The sequence below is a fragment of the Hypanus sabinus genome, chromosome 7 (assembly GCF_030144855.1).
Source record: "Hypanus sabinus isolate sHypSab1 chromosome 7, sHypSab1.hap1, whole genome shotgun sequence".
In the NCBI taxonomy this organism is placed as follows: Eukaryota; Metazoa; Chordata; class Chondrichthyes; order Myliobatiformes; family Dasyatidae; genus Hypanus; species Hypanus sabinus.
In genome coordinates this window covers 102,601,814-102,614,912 of record NC_082712.1, presented here as the reverse complement: position 1 = coordinate 102,614,912, position 13,099 = coordinate 102,601,814, and positions in this window count along the sequence as shown.

Sequence of the window (13,099 nt, the reverse complement as noted above, 5' to 3'; positions counted from 1 at the left end):
TTTCTGCCATCTAGATGTGCCACTATTTCGTCCTTAATAATGGACTCAAGCATCTTCCCCACGACTGATGTTAGTTCTCTGTTTTCTCCTTCCCTCCCTTCTTGAAAAGTGGGACAACATTAGCCACTCTCCAATCTTCAGGAACTGATCCTGAATCTAAGGAACATTGGAAAATGATTACCAATGCATCCGCAATTTCCTGAGCCACCTCTTTTAGAACCCTCGGATGCAGACCATCTGGACCCGGGGATTTATTAGCCTTCAGTCCTACCAGTCTACTCATCACAGTTTCTTTCCTAATGTCAATCTGTCTCAATTCCTCTGATATCTTATGACCCTGGCCCATCCATACATCTGGGAGATTGCTTGTGTCCTCCCTGGTGAAGACAGATCTAAAGTATGCATTAAATTCTGTTGCCATTTCCCTGTTTCCCATAACAATTTCTCCCAATTCATTCTTCAAGGGGCCAACATTGTTCTTAACTATCTTCTTTTTCTTCACATAGCTAAAAAAGCTTTTGCTATCCCCTTTTATATTCCTGGCTAGACTGAGCTCATACCTGATTTTTTCTCTCCGTATTGCTTTTTTAGTTAAGATCTGCTGTTCCTTAAAACTTTCCCAATCATCTGTATTCCCACTCATCTTAGCCCTGTCATACTTCTTTTTCTTTAATGCTATACAATCTCTGACTTCCTTTGTCAACCACGGTGGCCCCTTCCCCCTCTTTGAATCCTTCCTTCTCATTGGAATGAACTGCATTTGCATCTTTTGTATTATGCCCAAGAATATCTGCCACTGTCTTTCCTGCCAGGGCATCCGCCCATTTAACTTTGGCCAGCTCATCCCTCATGGCTCCGTAGTCTCCTTTATTTAATTGCAACACTGACACCTCTGATCTGCCCCTATCCCCCTCAAATTGTAGATAAAAACTTATCATGTTATGATCACTACTTCCTAATGGCTCCTTTACTTCAAGATCACTTATCAATTCCTGTTCATTACACATCACCAAGTCCAAAATAGCCTCGTTCCTGGTTGGCTCAAGCACAAGCTGTTCCAAAAATACATCCCTTAGACACTCCACAAACTCCCTATCCTGAGGTCCAGCACCTACCTGATTCTCCCAGTCCACCTGCATGTTGAAATCTCCCATAACGACTGCATTACCTTTAGCACATACCAATGTTAACTCCCTAATCAACTTGTACCCAATATCCACGCTACTGTTTGGGGGCCTGTACACAACACCCATTAGGGTCTTTTTACCCTTACTGTTCCTCAGCTCAATCCACACAGACTCTACTTCCCCTGTTCCCAAGTCACCTCTTACTAAGGACTGAATCTCATTCCTCACCAACAGGGCCACCCCACCCCCTCTTCCATATTTCTGTCTCTACGATAGCACGTATACCCTGGTACGCTCAATTCCCAGGCCTGATCCCCTTGCAGCCATGTCTCCGTTATCCCAACAATATCGTAGTTCCCCATTTTCATCTGAGCTTCAAGCTCATCTGTCTTATTTCTGACACTACGCGCATTCAAGTATAGAATTCTTAGCCCATTCCTCCTCTCTTTGCTTAAAACACTGTCTACTGTACCTAACCCAGCTCCTTGAACTTCCATCGGGCAAATTGCACCCTGAATTTTGATGACCTTCTCAAGATCACCCAAACCTTGTACACATTTAACCCCATGCACCTTCTGACCAACCCTATGGATCTGGATCCCTGCCCCCTGCACATCTAGTTTAAACCCCCCCGAGCAGCACTGGCAAATACTCCTGCAAGAATGTTAGTACCCCTCCAGTTCAGATGTAGACCATCCCTTCGAAACAGATCCCAATGTCCCTGGAACAAAGACCAATTATCCAAAAACCTGAACCCTTCCTTCCTGCACCATGCTCTCAGCCTCGTATTAATGTGCATAATCATTCTATTCTTCGCCTCACTCGCACGTGGCACAGGTAGCAATCCCGAGATTGTCACCGGGTGAATTGCTGTGGGTCGAGGTTGTCTGGGCTGTTCATGTTGATGATGTTGGGGTGTGTTTGTGAATTGCTGTGGGTCTAGGTTCTGGGATGTTGATGTTAATCTGCTGGGGTGTCTGGGTGAGTTGCAGTGGTTCGAGGTTGTCTGGGCCGTTGATTGTATTGGGGTGTGTGGGTGAATTGCAGTGGGTCGAGGTTGTCTGGGCCGTTGGTGGTGTTGGGGTGTGTGGGAGAATTGCAGTGGGTCGAGGTTGTCTGGGCCGTAGATGTTGATGGTGTTGGGGTGTGTGGGTGAAGTGCAGTGGTTTGAGGTTGTCTGGGTCGTTCATGTTGATGGTGTTGGGGTGTGTGGGTGAATTGCTGTGTGTCTAGTTTCAGGGATGATGATGTTAATCTGCTGGGGTGTTGTGGTGAACTACGTGTGCCTGTCTGGACGCGCCCCCTGCTGAGTGCTTCTGTGGCTCCTCCCACAGACACCTGTAAAAAGGCGATCGAGGCCTGTGGCCGGCCTCTCAGTATCCATGATGTAGTATGGTGGTCACTCACTGCTGGTTCCTTCTTCCAGTCAATAAAAGCCGATATCTCGCCTTTACGTCTCTGAGTGAGTTATTGATGGTGCATCAGGAGTGTGGGTGAATTGCTGTGGGTAGAGGTTGTATGGGCCGTTGATAGTGCTGGGGTGTGTGGGAGAATTGCAGTGGGTCAAGGTTGTCTGGGCCATTGGTGGTGCTGGGGTGTGTGGGAGAATTGCAGTGGTTCGAGGTTGTCTGGGCCGTTGGTGGTGCTGGGGTGTGTGGGAGAATTGCAGTGGGTCGAGGTTGTCTGGGCTGTTCATGTTGATGACGTTGGGGTGTGTGGGTGAATTGCAGTGGGTTGCGGTTGGCTGGGCCGTTGATGGTGTTGGGGTGTGTGCATGAATTGCAATGGGTCGAGGTTGTCTGGGCCATTGATGTTGATGGTGTTGGGTTGTGTCGGTGAATTGCAGTGGGTCGAGGTTGTCTGGGCCATTGATGTTGATGGTGTTGGGTTGTGTCGGTGAATTGCAGTGGGTCGAGGTTGTCTGGGCCATTGATGTTGATGGTGTTGGGTTGTGTCGGTGAATTGCAGTGGGTCGAGGTTGTCTGGGCCATTGATGTTGATGGTGTTGGGGTGTGTCGGTGAATTGCAGTGGGTCGCGGTTGTCTGGACCATTGATGTTGATGATGTTGGGGTATGTGGGTGAATTGCAGTGGGTCAAGGTTGTGGGAAGTTGATGTTAATCTGCTGGGGTGTGTGGATGAATTGAAGTGGGTCGACGTTGACTGGGCCATTGATGTTGATGGTATTGGGGTGTGTGGGTGAATTGCAGTGGGTCGAGGTTGTCTGGGCCGTTGATGGTGTTGGGGTGAGTGGGTGAATTGCAGTGGGTTGAGGTTGTCTGGGCTGTTGATGTTAATCTGTTGGGGTGAGTGGATGAATTGAAGTGGGTCGAGGTTGTCTGGGCCATTGATGTTGATGGTATGGGGGTGTGTGGGTGAATTGCAGTGGGTCGAGGTTGTCTGGGCTGTTCATGTTGATGGTGTTGGGGTGTGTGGGTGAATTGCTGTGTGTCTGGGTTTGGGGATGATGATGTTAATCTGCTGGGGTGTTGTGGTGAACGACGTGTGCCTGTCTGGATGCGCCACCTGCTGAGTGCTTCTGTGGCTCCTCCCACAGACCCCTGTATAAAGGCGATCGAGGCCTGGGGCCGGCCTCTCAGTCTCCATGATGTAGTATGGTGGTCACTCACTGCTGGTTCCTTCTTCCAGTCAATAAAAGCCAATATCTTGCCTTTACGTCTCAGTGTGAGTTATTGATGGTGCATCAGGAGTGTGGGTGAATTGCAGTGAGTCGAGGTTGTCTGGGCCGTTGGTGATGTTGGGGTGTGTGGGAGAATTGCAGTGGGTCAAGGTTGTCTGGGCCGTTGGTGGTGCTGGGGTGTGTGGGTGAATTGCAGTGGGTCGAGGTTGTGGGAAGTTGATGTTAATCTGCTGGGGTGTGTGGATGAATTGAAGTGGGTCGACGTTGACTGGGCCATTGATGTTGATGATGTTGGGGTGTGTGGGTAAACTGCAGTGGGTCGAGGTTGTCTGGGCCGTTGGTGGTGTTCCGGTGTATGGGGGAATTGCAGTGGTTCGAGGTTGTCTGGGCCGTTGATGATGTTGGGGTGTGTGTGTGAATTGCTGTGGGTCCAGGTTCTGGGATGTTGATGTTAATCTGCTGGGGTGTCTGGGTGAGGTGCAGTGGTTCGAGGTTGTTTGGGCCGTTGATGGTATTGGGGTGTGTGGGAGAATTGCAGTGGGTCGAGGTTGTCTGGGCCGTTGGTGATGTTGGGGTGTGTGGGAGAATTACAGTGTGTCGAGGTTGTCTGGCCCGTAGATGGTATTGGGGTGTGTGGGTCAATTGCAGTGGATCGGGGTTGTCTGGGCTGTTGATATTGATGGTGTTGGGGTGTGTGTGTGAATTGCAGTGGGTCGAGGTTGTCTGGGCCGTTGGTGGTGTTGTGGTGTGTGGGTGAATGGCAGTGGTTCAAGGTTGTTTGGGCCGTTGGGGTGTGTGGGTGAATTGCAATGTGTTGCGTTTGCCTGGGCTATTGATGTTGATGGTGTTGGGGTATGTGGATGAATTGCAGTGGGTCCAGGTTGTCTGGGCCGTTGGTGGTGTTGGGGTGTGTGGGAGAATTACAGTGTGTCGAGGTTGTCTGGCCCGTAGATGGTATTGGGGTGTGTGGGTCAATTGCAGTGGATCGGGGTTGTCTGGGCTGTTGATATTGATGGTGTTGGGGTGTGTGTGTGAATTGCAGTGGGTCGAGGTTGTCTGGGCCGTTGGTGGTGTTGTGGTGTGTGGGTGAATGGCAGTGGTTCAAGGTTGTTTGGGCCGTTGGGGTGTGTGGGTGAATTGCAATGTGTTGCGTTTGCCTGGGCTATTGATGTTGATGGTGTTGGGGTATGTGGATGAATTGCAGTGGGTCCAGGTTGTCTGGGCCGTTGGTGGTGTTGGGGTGTGTGGGAGAATTGCAGTGGGTCGAGGTTGTCTGGGCCGTAGATGGTATTGGGGTGTGTGGGTCAATTGCAGTGGGTCGGGGTTGTCTGGGCAGTTGATGTTGTTGGTGTTGGGGTGTGTGGGTGAAGTGCAGTGGTTTGAGGTTGTCTGGGTCATTGATGGTTTTGGGGTGTGTGGGTGAATTGCAGTGGTTCGAGGTTGTCTGGGCCGTTCATGTTGATGGTGTTGGGGTGTGTGGGTGAATTGCTGTGTGTCTAGGTTTGGGGATGATGATGTTAATCTGCTGGGGTGTTGTGGTGAACGACGTGTGCCTGTCTGGACGCGCCCCCTGCTGAGTGCTTCTGTGGCTCCTCCCACAGACCCCTGTATAAAGGCGATCGAGGCCTGGGGCCGGCCTCTCAGTCTCCATGATGTAGTATGGTGGTCACTCACTGCTGGTTCCTTCTTCCAGTCAATAAAAGCCGATATCTCGCCTTTACGTCTCTGAGTGAGTTATTGATGGTGCATCAGGAGTGTGGGTGAATTGAAGTGGGTAGAGGTTGTCTGGGCCCTTGGTTGTGCTGGGGTGTGTGGGAGAATTGCAGTGGGTCGAGGTTGTCTGGGCCATTGGTGATGTTGGGGTGTGTGGGAGAATTGCAGTGGGTTGCGGTTGGCTGGGCCATTGATGGTGTTGGGGTGTGTGGTTGAGTTGCAGTGGCCTGAGGTTGTCTGGTCCGTTGATGTTAATCTGTTGGGGTGTGAGGATGAATTGAAGTGGGTGGAGGTTGTCTGGGCCATTGATGTTGATGGTATTGGGGTGTGTGGGAGAATTGCAGTGGGTTGAGGTTGTCTGGGCCGTTGGTGGTGCTGGGGTGTGTGGGAGAATTGCAGTGGGTCGAGGTTGTCTGGGCCGTTGGTGGTGCTGGGGTGTGTGTGTGAATTGCAGTGGGTCGAGTTTGTCTGGGCCGTTGGTGATGTTGGGGTGTGTGGGAGAATTGCAGTGGGTCGAGGTTGTCTGGGCCGTTGGTGGTGCTGGGGTGTGTGTGTGAATTGCAGTGGGTCGAGTTTGTCTGGGCCGTTGGTGATGTTGGGGTGTGTGGGAGAATTGCAGTGGGTCGAGGTTGTCTGGGCGGTTGGTGCTGCTGGGGTGTGTGTGTGAATTGCTGTGGGTCTAGGTTCTGGGATGTTGAGGTTAATCTTCTGGGGTGTCTGGGTGAGTTGCAGTGGTTCGAGGTTGTCTGGGCCGTTGGTGGTGTTGGGGTGTGTTGGAGAAATGCAGTGGGTAGAGGTTGTCTGGGCCGTAGATAGTATTGGGGTGTGTGGGAGAATTGCAGTGGGTCGGGGTTGTCTGGGCAGTTGATGTTGATGGTGTTGGGGTGTGTGGGTGAATTGCAGTGGTTCAAGGTTGTCTGGGCCGTTCATGTTGATGGTGTTGGGGTGTGTGGGTGAATTGCTGTGTGTCTGGGTTCTGGGATGATGATGTTAATCTGCTGGGGTGTTGTGGTGAACGACGTGTGCCTGTCTGGATGCGCCACCTGCTGAGTGCTTCTGTGGCTCCTCCCACAGACCCCTGTATAAAGGCGATCGAGGCCTGGGGCCGGCCTCTCAGTCTCCATGATGTAGTATGGTGGTCACTCACTGCTGGTTCCTTCTTCCAGTCAATAAAAGCCAATATCTTGCCTTTACGTCTCAGAGTGAGTTATTGATGGTGCATCAGGAGTGTGGGTGAATTGCAGTGGGTAGAGGTTGTCTGGGCCGTTGATGGTGCTGGGGTGTGTGGGAGAATTGCAGTGGGTCGAGGTTGTCTGGGCCGCTGATGTTGATGATGATGGGGTGTGAGGTTGAATTGCATTGTGTCGAGGTTGTCTGGGCTGTTGATGTTGATGGTATTGGGGTTTGTGGGTGAATTGAAGTGGGTCGAGTTTGTCTGGGCCGTTGATGTTAATCTGTTGGGGTGTGTGGGTGAATTGCAGTGGGTCGAGGTTGTCTGGGCTGTTGATGTTAATCTGTTGGCGTGTGTGGGAGAATTGCAGTTGTTCGAGGTTGTCTGGGCTGTTGATGGTGCTGGGGTGTGTGGGAGAATTGCAGTGGGTCGAGGTTGTCTGGGCTGTTGATGTTAATCTGTTGGCGTGTGTGGGAGAATTGCAGTTGTTCGAGGTTGTCTGGGCTGTTGATGGTGTTGGGGTGTGTGGGTGAATTGAAGTGGGTCGAGGTTGTCTGGGCCGTTGGTGATGATGGTATTGGCGTATGTGGGTGAACAGCAGTGGGTCGAGTTTGTCTGGGCTGTTGATGTTAATCTGTTGGGGTGTGTGGGTGAATTGCTGTGGGTCGAGGTTGTCTGGGCCGTTGGTGATGTTGGGGTTAGTGGGTGATTTGCAGTGGGTCGAGGTTGTCTGGGCCGTTGATGTTGTTGGTGTTGGGGTGTGTGTGTGAATTGCTGTGTGTCCAGGTTCTGGGATGTTGATGTTAATCTGCTGGGATGAGTGGGTGTGAAAATCAGTGGATCCAGGTTGTCTGGGCCGTTGGTGGTGCTGGCGTGTGTGGGAGAATTGCAGTGGGTCGAGGTTGTCTGGGCCGTTGGTGGTGTTGGGGTGTGTGAGTGAACTGCAGTGGATCGAGGTTGTCTGGGCTGTTGATGTTCATCTGCTGGTGTGTGTGGGTGAATTGCTGTGTGTCTAGGTTTTGGGATGTTGATGTTAATCTGCTGGGATGTGTGGGTGTGAATTGCAGTGGGTCCAGGTTGTCTGGGCCGTTGGTGGCATTGGGGTGTGTGGGTGAATTGCAGTGGCCCGAGGTTTTCTGGGCCATTGATGTTAATCTGTTGGGGTGTGTGGGTGAGTCGCAGTGGCCCGAAGTTGTCTGGGCCGTTGATGTTAATCTGTTGGGGAGTGTGGGTGAATTGCAGTGGTTCGAGTTTATCTGGGCCGTTGATGTTAATCTGCTGGGGAGTGTGGGTGAGTTGCAGTGGCCCGAGGTTGTCTGGGCCGTTGATGTTAATTTGTTGGGGTTTGTGGGTGAAATGCTGTGGAACGAAGTTGTCTTGGCTGTTAATGTTGAGGTGTTGGGGTGTGTGGGAGAATTGCAGTGGGTTGAGGTTCTGGGGTGTTGATGTTAATCTGCTGGTGTGTGTGGGCGAATTGCAGTGGGTCGAGGTTGTCTGGGCCGTTAATGTTGATGTTGTTGGGGTGAGTGGATGAATTGCAATGGGTTGAGTTTGTCTGGGCTGTTGATTTTCATGGTGTTGGGGTGTGTGTGTGAATTGCAGTGGGTCGAGTTTCTGGGGGCGTTGATGTTAATCTGCTGGGGTGTGTGGGTGAATTACAATGGGTCGAGGTTGTCTAGGTCGTTGATGTTAATCTGTTGGGGTGTATGGATGAATTGAAGTGGGTCGAGGTTGTCTGGGCTGATGGTGTTGATGGTATTGGCGTATGTGGGTGAACAGCAGTGGGTCGAGTTTGTCTGGGCTGTTGATGTTAATCTGTTGGGGTGTGTGGGTGAATTGCTGTGGGTCGAGGTTGTCTGGGCCGTTGGTGATGTTGGGGTTAGTGGGTGATTTGCAGTGGGTCGAGGTTGTCTGGGCCGTTGATGTTGTTGGTGGTGGTGTGTGTGTGTGAATTGCTGTTTGTCTAGGTTCTGGGATGTTGATGTTAATCTGCTGGGGTGTGTGGGTGTGAATTGCAGTGGGTCCAGGTTGTCTGGGCCGTTGGTGGTGCTGGCGTGTGTGGGAGAATTGCAGTGGGTCGAGGTTGTCTGGGTTGTTGATATTTATGGTGCTGGGGTGTGTGGGTAAATTGCAGTGGGTTGAGTTTGTCTGGGCCGTTGATGTTGCTGATGTTGGGGAGTGTGGGTGAATTGCAGTGGCCTGAAGTTTCCTGGGCCGTTGATGTTAATCTGCTGGGGTGTGTGGGTGAGTTGCAGTGGCCCGAGGTTGTCTGGGCCGTTGATGATGGTGTTGGGGTGAGTGGGAGAATTGGAGTGGGTCGAGGTTCTGGGGTGTTGATGTTAATCTGCTGGGGTGTGAGGTTGAATTGCAGTGGGTCAACGTTCTCTGGGCTGTTGATGTTGATATTGTTGGGGTGTGTGGGTGACTTGCTGTGGGTCGAGGTTCTGGGGGCGTTGATGTTGATCTGCTGGGGTGTGTGTGTGAATTGCAGTGGGTCGAGGTTGTCTGGGCCGTTGGTGGTGTTGTGGTGTGTGGGTGAATGGCAGTGGTTCAAGGTTGTTTGGGCCGTTGGGGTGTGTGGGTGAATTGCAATGTGTTGCGTTTGCCTGGGCTATTGATGTTGATGGTGTTGGGGTATGTGGATGAATTGCAGTGGGTCCAGGTTGTCTGGGCCGTTGGTGGTGTTGGGGTGTGTGGGAGAATTACAGTGTGTCGAGGTTGTCTGGCCCGTAGATGGTATTGGGGTGTGTGGGTCAATTGCAGTGGATCGGGGTTGTCTGGGCTGTTGATATTGATGGTGTTGGGGTGTGTGTGTGAATTGCAGTGGGTCGAGGTTGTCTGGGCCGTTGGTGGTGTTGTGGTGTGTGGGTGAATGGCAGTGGTTCAAGGTTGTTTGGGCCGTTGGGGTGTGTGGGTGAATTGCAATGTGTTGCGTTTGCCTGGGCTATTGATGTTGATGGTGTTGGGGTATGTGGATGAATTGCAGTGGGTCCAGGTTGTCTGGGCCGTTGGTGGTGTTGGGGTGTGTGGGAGAATTGCAGTGGGTCGAGGTTGTCTGGGCCGTAGATGGTATTGGGGTGTGTGGGTCAATTGCAGTGGGTCGGGGTTGTCTGGGCAGTTGATGTTGTTGGTGTTGGGGTGTGTGGGTGAAGTGCAGTGGTTTGAGGTTGTCTGGGTCATTGATGGTTTTGGGGTGTGTGGGTGAATTGCAGTGGTTCGAGGTTGTCTGGGCCGTTCATGTTGATGGTGTTGGGGTGTGTGGGTGAATTGCTGTGTGTCTAGGTTTGGGGATGATGATGTTAATCTGCTGGGGTGTTGTGGTGAACGACGTGTGCCTGTCTGGACGCGCCCCCTGCTGAGTGCTTCTGTGGCTCCTCCCACAGACCCCTGTATAAAGGCGATCGAGGCCTGGGGCCGGCCTCTCAGTCTCCATGATGTAGTATGGTGGTCACTCACTGCTGGTTCCTTCTTCCAGTCAATAAAAGCCGATATCTCGCCTTTACGTCTCTGAGTGAGTTATTGATGGTGCATCAGGAGTGTGGGTGAATTGAAGTGGGTAGAGGTTGTCTGGGCCCTTGGTTGTGCTGGGGTGTGTGGGAGAATTGCAGTGGGTCGAGGTTGTCTGGGCCATTGGTGATGTTGGGGTGTGTGGGAGAATTGCAGTGGGTTGCGGTTGGCTGGGCCATTGATGGTGTTGGGGTGTGTGGTTGAGTTGCAGTGGCCTGAGGTTGTCTGGTCCGTTGATGTTAATCTGTTGGGGTGTGAGGATGAATTGAAGTGGGTGGAGGTTGTCTGGGCCATTGATGTTGATGGTATTGGGGTGTGTGGGAGAATTGCAGTGGGTTGAGGTTGTCTGGGCCGTTGGTGGTGCTGGGGTGTGTGGGAGAATTGCAGTGGGTCGAGGTTGTCTGGGCCGTTGGTGGTGCTGGGGTGTGTGTGTGAATTGCAGTGGGTCGAGTTTGTCTGGGCCGTTGGTGATGTTGGGGTGTGTGGGAGAATTGCAGTGGGTCGAGGTTGTCTGGGCCGTTGGTGGTGCTGGGGTGTGTGTGTGAATTGCAGTGGGTCGAGTTTGTCTGGGCCGTTGGTGATGTTGGGGTGTGTGGGAGAATTGCAGTGGGTCGAGGTTGTCTGGGCGGTTGGTGCTGCTGGGGTGTGTGTGTGAATTGCTGTGGGTCTAGGTTCTGGGATGTTGAGGTTAATCTTCTGGGGTGTCTGGGTGAGTTGCAGTGGTTCGAGGTTGTCTGGGCTGTTGATGGCATTGGGGTGTGTGGGTGAATTGCAGTGGGTCGAGGTTGTCTGGGCCGTTGGTGGTGTTGGGGTGTGTTGGAGAAATGCAGTGGGTAGAGGTTGTCTGGGCCGTAGATAGTATTGGGGTGTGTGGGAGAATTGCAGTGGGTCGGGGTTGTCTGGGCAGTTGATGTTGATGGTGTTGGGGTGTGTGGGTGAATTGCAGTGGTTCAAGGTTGTCTGGGCCGTTCATGTTGATGGTGTTGGGGTGTGTGGGTGAATTGCTGTGTGTCTGGGTTCTGGGATGATGATGTTAATCTGCTGGGGTGTTGTGGTGAACGACGTGTGCCTGTCTGGATGCGCCACCTGCTGAGTGCTTCTGTGGCTCCTCCCACAGACCCCTGTATAAAGGCGATCGAGGCCTGGGGCCGGCCTCTCAGTCTCCATGATGTAGTATGGTGGTCACTCACTGCTGGTTCCTTCTTCCAGTCAATAAAAGCCAATATCTTGCCTTTACGTCTCAGAGTGAGTTATTGATGGTGCTGGGGTGTGTGGGAGAATTGCAGTGGGTCGAGGTTGTCTGGGCCGCTGATGTTGATGATGATGGGGTGTGAGGTTGAATTGCATTGTGTCGAGGTTGTCTGGGCTGTTGATGTTGATGGTATTGGGGTTTGTGGGTGAATTGAAGTGGGTCGAGTTTGTCTGGGCCGTTGATGTTAATCTGTTGGGGTGTGTGGGTGAATTGCAGTGGGTCGAGGTTGTCTGGGCTGTTGATGTTAATCTGTTGGCGTGTGTGGGAGAATTGCAGTTGTTCGAGGTTGTCTGGGCTGTTGATGGTGCTGGGGTGTGTGGGAGAATTGCAGTGGGTCGAGGTTGTCTGGGCTGTTGATGTTAATCTGTTGGCGTGTGTGGGAGAATTGCAGTTGTTCGAGGTTGTCTGGGCTGTTGATGGTGTTGGGGTGTGTGGGTGAATTGAAGTGGGTCGAGGTTGTCTGGGCCGTTGGTGATGATGGTATTGGCGTATGTGGGTGAACAGCAGTGGGTCGAGTTTGTCTGGGCTGTTGATGTTAATCTGTTGGGGTGTGTGGGTGAATTGCTGTGGGTCGAGGTTGTCTGGGCCGTTGGTGATGTTGGGGTTAGTGGGTGATTTGCAGTGGGTCGAGGTTGTCTGGGCCGTTGATGTTGTTGGTGTTGGGGTGTGTGTGTGAATTGCTGTGTGTCCAGGTTCTGGGATGTTGATGTTAATCTGCTGGGATGAGTGGGTGTGAAAATCAGTGGATCCAGGTTGTCTGGGCCGTTGGTGGTGCTGGCGTGTGTGGGAGAATTGCAGTGGGTCGAGGTTGTCTGGGCCGTTGGTGGTGTTGGGGTGTGTGAGTGAACTGCAGTGGATCGAGGTTGTCTGGGCTGTTGATGTTCATCTGCTGGTGTGTGTGGGTGAATTGCTGTGTGTCTAGGTTTTGGGATGTTGATGTTAATCTGCTGGGATGTGTGGGTGTGAATTGCAGTGGGTCCAGGTTGTCTGGGCCGTTGGTGGCATTGGGGTGTGTGGGTGAATTGCAGTGGCCCGAGGTTTTCTGGGCCATTGATGTTAATCTGTTGGGGTGTGTGGGTGAGTCGCAGTGGCCCGAAGTTGTCTGGGCCGTTGATGTTAATCTGTTGGGGAGTGTGGGTGAATTGCAGTGGTTCGAGTTTATCTGGGCCGTTGATGTTAATCTGCTGGGGAGTGTGGGTGAGTTGCAGTGGCCCGAGGTTGTCTGGGCCGTTGATGTTAATTTGTTGGGGTTTGTGGGTGAAATGCTGTGGAACGAAGTTGTCTTGGCTGTTAATGTTGAGGTGTTGGGGTGTGTGGGAGAATTGCAGTGGGTTGAGGTTCTGGGGTGTTGATGTTAATCTGCTGGTGTGTGTGGGCGAATTGCAGTGGGTCGAGGTTGTCTGGGCCGTTAATGTTGATGTTGTTGGGGTGAGTGGATGAATTGCAATGGGTTGAGTTTGTCTGGGCTGTTGATTTTCATGGTGTTGGGGTGTGTGTGTGAATTGCAGTGGGTCGAGTTTCTGGGGGCGTTGATGTTAATCTGCTGGGGTGTGTGGGTGAATTACAATGGGTCGAGGTTGTCTAGGTCGTTGATGTTAATCTGTTGGGGTGTATGGATGAATTGAAGTGGGTCGAGGTTGTCTGGGCTGATGGTGTTGATGGTATTGGCGTATGTGGGTGAACAGCAGT